This window comes from Schistocerca cancellata, chromosome 2 (genome assembly GCF_023864275.1).
Source record: "Schistocerca cancellata isolate TAMUIC-IGC-003103 chromosome 2, iqSchCanc2.1, whole genome shotgun sequence".
Lineage (NCBI taxonomy): Eukaryota > Metazoa > Arthropoda > Insecta > Orthoptera > Acrididae > Schistocerca > Schistocerca cancellata.
In genome coordinates this window covers 1122782658-1122792792 of record NC_064627.1, presented here as the reverse complement: position 1 = coordinate 1122792792, position 10135 = coordinate 1122782658, and the positions used below count along the sequence as shown (strand labels likewise).

Sequence of the window (10135 nt, the reverse complement as noted above, 5' to 3'; positions counted from 1 at the left end):
ATGGAGGCCACTCTGAACATGTTTTCACGTGGACTCCATGCAGCTCTGTACTGTGTTCAAAATGGTTCAAATGGCTCTGAGCACTATGGGACTTAACATCTGAGGTCATCAGTCCCCTAGAACTTAGAACTACTTAAACCTAACTAACCTAAGGACATCACACACATCCACGCTCGAGGCAGGACTCGAACCTGCGACCGTAGCGGTCGCGCGGTTCCAGACTGAAGCGCCTAGAACCGCTCGGCCACCGCGACCGGCTGTACTGTGTTCCGGGATGATTTGTTATCGTAGCACGCACAGCGTTCATTTCCGGTAACCTATTCATAGGACCATTTTTCCTCCATTTTCAAACAGGAAGCCGTTCCTGCAGTTTGTCGGATTTATTAATATTCACCTTGTATACTTACTAGCTGTACTCTCCCACAGAGCCGGCCGGGGTGGCCGAGCCGTTCTGGGCGCTTCAGTCTGGAACCGAGCGACTACTACTGTCGCAGGTTCGAATCCTGCCTCGGGCATGGATGTGTATGATGTGCTTACGTTAGTTACATTTCAGTAGTTCTAAGTTCCCATAGTGCTCAGAGCCATTTTAACCATTTTCTCCCACAGAACAAAAACTTTTGCCAACTCTTTGTTGTTGTTGTAGGCCTATGAAAAAAGCTACGCAGCACTCTGTGGACAAATCAAATCCTATATTGCTTAAGGATAATGTAGGTGCTTCTTTTTGTCGACATCGTAAGCTCCATCTTGTTCCAGTTACTGTTTCTTCTTTTTTCATTTCTTACTCTAGTCACGCCCCTTTGTTTCCCCCTTGTCTCATTATTAGTGTTCTATGACGCCCCCCTCCCCCACCTCTCTCTCTCTCTCTCTCTCTCCCCCTATCTCCCCCTCGCTCTCTCTCTATCTCTCTCTCCCACCCTCTTTCTCACTCCTTCACCTACTTTCAATTTTGTTCTACTTGTCATGAACGATTAGAAACAATTTCCTTCTGTTATATCTATTAATATTCAGACTAATTTCGGGCCGCTGTATTAATTATTTAGACAGAGTGAAACAGAACTCCAGAAACAAAATTCCGAAGGATGTTCAGTGATCTTTTCTACGTATTTTGGCATAAAGAACCCGTGGTCTTGAGTTGCTCAGTACAGAGAAATTGCATTTCGTTCGATTCCTTTCCATAATTTATCTTTCCATCCGTATTACACTGAAAACACCTGCATACTGCAGACCAGCGGAAAAGGCAAGTATGCTGTTGTTTAAAAGACTCTGACTCAAAACTGGAGCACCAGCTGCCTCATTCACTTCTCTCAGCAACTTTAAAAATTTTCTGAAAAGTTTCAATATTCGTGCTCTTTCTAAAATGAAACTCACCACTCAGTTTCATAAGCTCCCGAAAATGTAATTCACTCACACCCACTGTCCGCCGCTCGTGGTCTCGCGGTAGCGTTCTCGATTCTCGAGCACGGGGTCCCGGGTTCGATTCCCGGCGGGGTCAGGGATTTTCACCTGCCTCGAGATGACTGGGTGTTTGTGTTGTCCTCATCATTTCATCATCATCCAGGAAAGTGGCGAAATTGGACTGAGCAAAGACTGGGAAATTGTACGGGCGCTGATAACCACGCAGTTGAGCGCCCCACAAACAAACATCATCATCATCATCACTCACACCCACTAGTCCATCACTGTCATCACTCATACCCATCTACTCCCAACTGTCCATTCTCACTCATTCATTCAACCCAACTCATCGTCATTATTTCTTTGTGCCTCTCAGTCACTGTCTCCTATCTCAAAGTCCAAGTCTGTCCTACTACTAAAGAGTCCTTTCAGTGTCGCTGTCTCCCTATTGCTCTCTCTTACTGCTGCTACCTCATTCCTTCCTTCCCATGTGCTTCAGTACTACAACATGAGATTCCCATAGTCCTTCTGATATTAACGGTGTAAGTAGGCTGTTTAGGTTTTTATGTTGGTGACGCCACGTAGCGTTCTGTATGAAAATCACTCACTGTGCTGTGTGCACTCTGTAGCTGATTGGCATTGTTGGATTATTCGCTTATGTAGTGTTGGGCAGCAGGATGTGAACAGCACGTAGCGTTGCGCAGATGGAGGTGAGCCGCCAGCAGTGGTGGATGTGGGGAGAGAGATGGCGGACTTTTGAGAGGTTACCATAAGCAGACGATCTGGATGTGTGTCCGCCAGAAAAAGGAAATTTGTAAAGATGGATGTCATGAATTGATAGATACGTATATGATGACTTTTGAACATTATTAAGGTAAATACATTGTTTGTTCTCTATCAAAATCTTTCATTTTCTAACTGTGCCTTTCAGTAGTTAGTGCCTTCAGTAGTTAGAATCTTTTATTTAGCTGGCAGTGTTGGTGCTCGCTGTATTGCAGTAGTTCGAGTAACGAAGATTTTTGTGAGGTAAAAGATTCATGAAAGGTATAGGTTATTGTTAGTCAGGGATTACTGAAAGTCAATTTGCGTTGCGCTAAAAAAATATTGTGTGTCAGTTTAGTGATGATCACACTAAGTAAAGAGAAAACTGTCTGAGTACATTCAGTTTCGTTCAGCTGTTTGAAAGTCAAATAACGTAGAAGTTTAGCAGCACAGTAACTCATAATTTTTCTGAGGGGTTGTTTCAACGGAAACATATTTCTCCGTGCTGCATCACTTCAGAAACTACATTTTCGGTTCACACTGGATTTTACTAGCGTACCTTACGTGTTCAAATATGGTAACTTTGAACCTGTGAATTTCGGGAAAAGGGTAAAAACATCAAGAAAATTTCTAGGATGTTCGGGATTGGTATCTCGTAATGTATATGGTACAAATTACACCCATTTTCTGTGCCTAACTCTCTTAGAATATTTGGCTCGGTTTTAGTTTTAGGGGTGTTTCTCAATAACGGATAAAGATTTTTGAAAACTGGAAGATGACACTTCTAGATAAGTGACTAGAGAATATCCGTTAAAATGTAAGCAATTTGCTGCGGTTTGATATTTATTTATCCGCTGCTGACGGCGAGAAAATGGTGAAAAACATTTTTTTCGGGTTTTCTCAGGAACAGCGCACGAACTAAAATAAAAGTTGCCTCCGCAAGGCACTTAAGGAGCACCTTAGACAATATGTAGTACGAAGAGAACCAACCGATTTGACCCATTTTCCTAAGTTAGTGGAAGTTTGCAGTATTAAAAAATCGACGCAGTGCTGTACGATAGTTACACTAAGAATATCCTTCTGTTGGGTATACGAAGATACAGAAGGATTCCCAAAAGAGGCTTTTGCGAGTTAAATGCGAATGAGTGGTGACTAGAGCTGCAAAATTACAGTTGACTGTCGTAGGTAATCATAGAACACAGCAGTTTTGCTAGTACCCTTGGTCGATTAAGGAGGTAGCCACGTTACCGGTACGTAAGATGTGTAGCATTCATGGGATTACCTCACACCTATCGCTTTCTTCAGGTACCCTGTCAGTACATTCTCATTTAAACTGGACGCGGTGAACTGTCGAGAAACTGAGTGAGGATACGTAGAGAGCCATATGCACTCCGTCTTCAGGCCACAAGTGGCCCATCGGGACCATCCGACCGCCGTGTCATCCCCAGCTAAGGATGCGGATAGGAGAGGCGTGTGGTCACCACACCACTCTCCCGATCGTTACGATGGTTTTCTTTGACCGGAGCCGCTACTATTCGGTCGAGTAGCTCCTCAGTTGGCATCACGAGGCTGAGTGCACCCCGAAAAATGGCAACAGCGCATGGCGGCCCAGACGGTCACCCATCTAAGTGCCGGCCACGCCCAACAGCGCTTAACTTCGGTGATCCGACGGGAACCGGTGTATCCACTGCGGCAAGGCCGTTGCCAGAGAGCCATATAACCTATGGAAATTTTTTGTTCTACATAGTTATCCTCCTGTGAGTTACTTAAAAATGAACAGTATTTACAGAAAAATTGAAACTGTCAATGTCTTTCAGATTTTATTAGAAAATTGTTGATCTGTAATCTGAAAAAAAAAGGAATGTTGTTCAAAAAAAAAAATACAGATTTTACATACATCGCTGGGAAACGCAATTGCCTAGGAAAAAAGTAAAAATTATTTAGAAAATGCAAAACAAAAATATATCAAACATCACGTAAGTATTTCGTAGATGTTAAGTAAAAGATGTTTCTGTTATTCAAAAACAGATGTCGCATTTGTCAATAATAGCAGGAACATCTTGCCTTTGATCATGATGAAGAACGTTGTATTGAGTATAAAATAACAATAATTAGACAGACTTTTTTTATATTTGTGCATGTAAACTGTACTTGCATCTATAGTAACTGCTTTAGTTACAAGAAAGCGCTTAAAGTATGCGACGAACTAAGTTTCATTACTTACAAACGAAATTTATATTCTGTAGTGATATTAAATACACATTGGGTTAACACTGACGATGTGCGATTATAATTATGTGCAAAACGAACAACGAAATAAACAAATAAACTAGGATAAATCGTCGGTTCCCAGTTTCTCTCTTATACGTTCATTTATGTTTCTTGCCCTACCAATGCTACCAATACCACCGGTAATCCTACAGTTTACTATGATATTTATATACTATACCGAAACAATCGAACCGCAACTCCAGCGGTAACCAACAGCCACAGGCTTCAGTATGAAATTTGATCCCAGTTGAATGGGGACCTTGATCGAAAAGCTTACATTTCAAATAGATTTGTACAAAATTTGGCCATATTTCATACTAAAGTAAGTGCTGGCATTTAACCAAGCATTCACAGTTATCTGGTGAACGTTCGTTTTCGCGCCCATGTGTGCTGGAATGTATTTGCCTTTATTATCGGACGTGTGTTGGAAGAGGAGACGGAATCGCCAGCTACGCAGGACGTGTGTTCTCCCCGCGGAGGACCAGGCTGGGCACAGAGTTGCGTGAGAGAAATTGGGGGCCCGTCAGGTCGGCAGCGGCAGCGGCAGCGGCGGCGCCGAACTCGGCGTCCCGCTGATGAATATGCATGGCGCCGCCGCCGCTGCGAGCGTCAAGGGCGGCCAGAAATTGCTGTCCATACTTCACGTCAGATACAAAACAGCAGGCGCCATCTTGCAGCGCTGCGGTCTACCTAGACTACAGCTCACGCATCTCTGCTGATTCCTGATTTTTGATCGGCCTCTCCGCAGGTCCTACCGCATCCGTAGCTGAGTGCTGAGTACGTCTGACTACCATGTGGAAGGCACGGGTTCGATTCCTGGTGCTGCCTGGGATTTTTTCCTTGCTAGGAGGACTTTTACAGGGTACACTCACGAGGGAGCGGCGCCTACTTGTCATCACTGATTTCGTCCAAATTCGTGGTCTTTGCAAGGCTTAGCCAAAAATGAAGACGACAGAAACACCAGATGCTCAAATGGCTCTGAGCACTATGGGAGCACCAGACACCCAAGCGTTTGGAAGTAATAGAATTTTTGGTGCCGGTAGACCAAGGCATGACCAATTCATATAGTTGTAGTATTCAGGCACTGGTTAAAACAGCGGAAAGAGTACAGGGCGCTAATCTGAGAACCGTGGGATCGATTATCTCTGCAGAAACGTCTTTATTTTATTTTCAGTTCTTATGTTACTTATCTCATACGTAAAACGAGATGATCCTCAGTTTACTGTAATTGATGTGATGAAATACTTTGTGCAGGAGAAAAAAATTCTTCTGTTAATTGAGTCGTAGGGAAGACTGACTAATCCCAATTATACGACGAAATTCTTGAAAAAGGACTGCCATCTTGCAGTTCAAAGTGATTTCCCCCACACATGCATTCCGCTGCGATATACAGTTTTATTGTCAGCCAAAGAATTTGGTCAACAGCCTTGAAAACTTCTCTTACCTCGAGGAAAGAGAAAAATAAATCAGATGCCAAGAAGCCTGCATTAAAATACGGGGGGTGGAACTTTAATAGTGGCAACTATTTATTTACTGCTCGTACAAAATAGATACGTGTTTCAAAGTTTTACTGATCTTCAAAGTAGTCACCAGCATTTTGTATAACCCGTTGCCAGCGACGTGGAAGTCGTAGGATACTCTTAGCAGTACCAGTTGTGTTGACAGTTCGAGTGGCTTGGTCTATTGCTCGACGAATTTGTAGCATTTCTTAAGCGAATGCCGTGAAGTGTTTCCTTCAGTCTAGAAATCGAGTTGAACTCACGAGGGCTTAAGTCAGGGGAGTGCAGTAGGTGGTATAGCACTTAGCAGCCCCGTCAGTCAAACAACTGAGTAACAGCTTGCACTGTACGAGCTTCAGTATTGTTCTGCAAAATGATGGTCAGGTCCTGCAGAAAGTGTCATCACTTCTGTCTCTACGCTGTTCATTTTTGGAACACAACCTACGACCAGACTATAGCTAGAAGTGATGACACATTCTGCAGGATCTGATCACCATTTTGCAGGACAATGCTCATGCACGTACAGTGCAAGCTGTTACTCAGTTGTTTGTCTGATGGGGTTGCTAAGTGCTATACCACCTACTACACTCCCCTGACTTAAGCCCTCGTGAGTTCAACTCGATTTCTAAACTGAAGGAAACACTTCACGCCATTCGCTTCAGAACTGCTACAAATTCGTCGGGCAATAGACCGCGCCGCTCGAACTGCCAACACAACTGGCACTGCTAAGAGTATCCTACGACTTCCACATTGCTGGCAACGGCTTATACACAATGCTGGTGACTACTTTGAAGGTCAGTAAAACTTTGAAACGCGTATCTATTTTGCACGAGCCGTAAATAAATAGTTGAGACTATTAAAGTTCCAACCCTCGTATATTCCATAGTGTATCACCAGCTATGCTCGCCAGTATTTGGTGAAATGATGTGTTGTGCGTAGTTTGCTGCGAAACTGTACTACGGGAGAGAAGCTTTTTTTTTTTTTAAATTGTAAAGAAAGTCTGTTTGTGTACAGAAACTTTAAAATTATTATACGCTGAGACGACAAAAGGCATGGGATACCTTCTAGCATTTGTTTTATTTTTTGAAAGAAATATCCGCCCTTTGACTGTTAACTATCCAAATATGTCACAGACAGGTACGACATATTTTAACATTGTAGCATGCACCATAGAATGACTTCAAAGACCGAAATCAAGACTGCGTAAAATAAATGAACAACTAACATTCAAATAGCGGAAATTTCTGTCGAATAATTATGTATGACTGTGGTTCCCCACGAAGAAAAGATGCTAATATCGTATCGGAGCTCGGTTTGCTAGGCGTAGAGCAACAGTTCGACGTGGCATGGACTCAGAAAGGCCTTGGAAGTCTCCTGCAGAAATATTGAGCTACTCTGTCTCAATGGCCGTCCGTAATTCAAAAATGTGTGTGAAATCTTATGGGACTTAACTGCTAAGGTCATCAGCCCCTTAGCTTACACACTACTTAACCTAAATTATCCTAAGGATAAACACACACACCCCTGCCCGAGGGAGGACTCGAACCTCCGCCGGGAATAGCCGCACAGTCCGTGACTGCAGCGCCTTAGACCGCTCGGCTAATCCCGGGCGGCGTCCGTAATTGCGCAAGTGTTCCTAGTGAAGGATTTTGTGAATGAATTAACCTCACGATTGTGTCTGATAAATGCTCGATGGGATTCACGTCGGCGATTTGGGTGGCAAATTATTCGCCCGAATTGTCCAGAGCGTTTTTCAAACGAATCGCGAAGAGTTGTGGCCTGTTGACATGGTCCTTTGTCATCCATAAATATTCCATCGTTGTTTGGGAATTGGAAGTTCATGAATGGCAGCAGATTGTTTCCAAGTAGCCGAACGTAGCCATTTCAAGTCAATTAACGGTTTAGTTGAAGCAGAGGACCTAGTCCGTTACACTTAAACACAAGCCACATAATTATGGAAGCACCACGAGACTGCACACTGCCTTGTTGATAACTTAGGCCCATGGCTTCGTGGAGTCTGAACCATACTCGAAACCTACCATAAGCTCTTACCAACTGAAATCGGGACTCATCTGACCAGACCATGGTTTTCCAATCGTCTAGCGACACTGAACGGGTAATTCAATACGTAAATGGAGATGAAAATCTGATAGTCATGGGGAATTGGACTGCGGTTGTATAGGAAGGAGTGGAAGGGAGTGTTACGGGAGAATATGTGCATGATTGTAGGAATGAGAGAGGAGAAAGACTAACTGTGTTCTACAATACAATTCAGCCAATAATAACGAATATTCTGTGCAAGAATCACAAGAGAAAGAAATATATTTGGAAAAGTCCGTGAGATACGGGAAGATTTCAGTTTGATTACAACATGGTCAGGCGGACAGTCCAAAATCAGATATTGGTTTGCAAGGCATGCCCAGGAGCAAATATAGACTCAGATCACAGTTTAGTAATGATGAAGCGCGGGCTAAAGTTTGAGAGACTAGTTATGAAGTATCAGTGTGCAAGGAAGTGGGATGTGGAAGTAGTAAGGAATGAAGAACTACGCGTGAATTCTCTGAGGCTATAAATACTGCGATAACGGATAGCACAGGAGGTAGTTCAGAAAGAGAAATGAACATCTCTAAAAAGGCCAACTAAAGAACTTAGAAAGATACACATAGGTATAAAGGAAGTAACTGCGAAGAAACCATAGGTAACAGAAGAAACACACCAGTTGATCGATGAAAGAAGGAAGCACAAAAATACTGAGGGAAATTCTGGAACAGAGAAATGCAGGTCCCTTAGGAATAAAATAAACAGGAAGATCAGAGGTGATAAGGAGGTTTCTGCATGAAAAATGTGGAAGAATCGAAAAAGAAATAACTGTCTGGAGGACTGACTGCCGCGCGGAGTGACCGCGCCGTTTGAGGCGCCTTGTCACGGATTGCGCGACCCCTCCCGCCGGAGGTTCGAATCCTCCCTCGGGCATGGATGTGTGTGTGTTGTTCTTGTCATAACTTAGTTTAAATAGTGTGTAAGTCTAGGGGCGAAGGACCTCAGCAATTTGGTCCCTTAGGAATTCAAACACATTTGAACATTTGAGAACTGTGTCAGCATACAGGAAAGTCAAAATAAAAACTTTCAGTGAAATTAAAAGCAAGGGTGGTAACATTAGGAGTGCATTGGGAATTCCACTGCTAAATGTAGAGGAGAGAGTGGATAATTGGAAAGAGTATATAGGAGTCTTCTACGAGGGGGAGGACTGGTCTCATGAGTGACAGAAGAAGAACCCGAATTCATTATTAGAATTAGAATTTAAAAAAGCTTTGTAAGACTCACGTACGCTTGTAAAATGTATCAGTCTGGTGATGTACCGTCTGACTTTCAGAAAAACATCATCCACACTGTTGCGAACACTGCAGGGGGCACAAGTGCGAGAATTATCGCACGGTCTGCTTAACAACTCATGCACCCAAGTTTCTGACAAGAATAATATAAACACTAAGAATCTGTTAGATGGCTATCAGTTTGCCATTAGGAAAGGCAAAGACACAAGAGAGGCGGTTTTGACGTCGCAGTTGATAAAAGAAGCAAGACTAAAGAAAAATAAAGACACGTTCATAGGACTTATAGACCTGAAAAATGCGATTAACAATGTAAAATAGTACAAGATGTTCGAAATTATGAGAAAAATTGGGGGTATGCTATAGGTAATATACAATATGTAATAGAGCCAAGAGGGAGTAATAAGAGTACTCGAGTTAAAAAGGGTGTAAGGATGTAGTCTTTCGCCCCTATTGTTCAATCTGTGCACCGAAGAAGCAATAATGGAAATAAAAGAAAGAATCAGGAGCGGAATTAAAATTCAGGGTGAAAGGATATCAATGATATGCTACGCTGATGTCATTGCTGTTCTGAGTGCAACTGAAGAAGAATTAAATAATCTGCTGAAAGGAATTAACAGTCTTATGAGTACAGAATATGGATGAAGAGTAAATCGAGGAAAGACGAAAGTAATGAGAAGTAATGGAAATGAGAACAGCGAGAATCTTAACATCAGGATTGATGGTCACGGAGTAGATGAAGTTAAGGAATTCTACTACCTAGGCAGTAAAATAACCAATGACGGACGGAGCAAGTAGGACATCAAAAGCAGTCTAGCACTGCAAAAAGGGGCATTCCTGGCCAAGAGACGTCTACTATTATCAAACATAGGTCTTAAT

The 10135-nt window shown here is 42.8% G+C and overlaps 1 pseudogene; it reads right to left on the bottom strand.

Annotated features, from left to right (window-relative positions):
- Window positions 1–3745: 3745 nt before the first annotated feature.
- LOC126164131 (5S ribosomal RNA) lies at window positions 3746–3863 on the bottom strand (annotated as a pseudogene).
- Between the last annotated feature and the right edge of the window lie 6272 nt (window positions 3864–10135).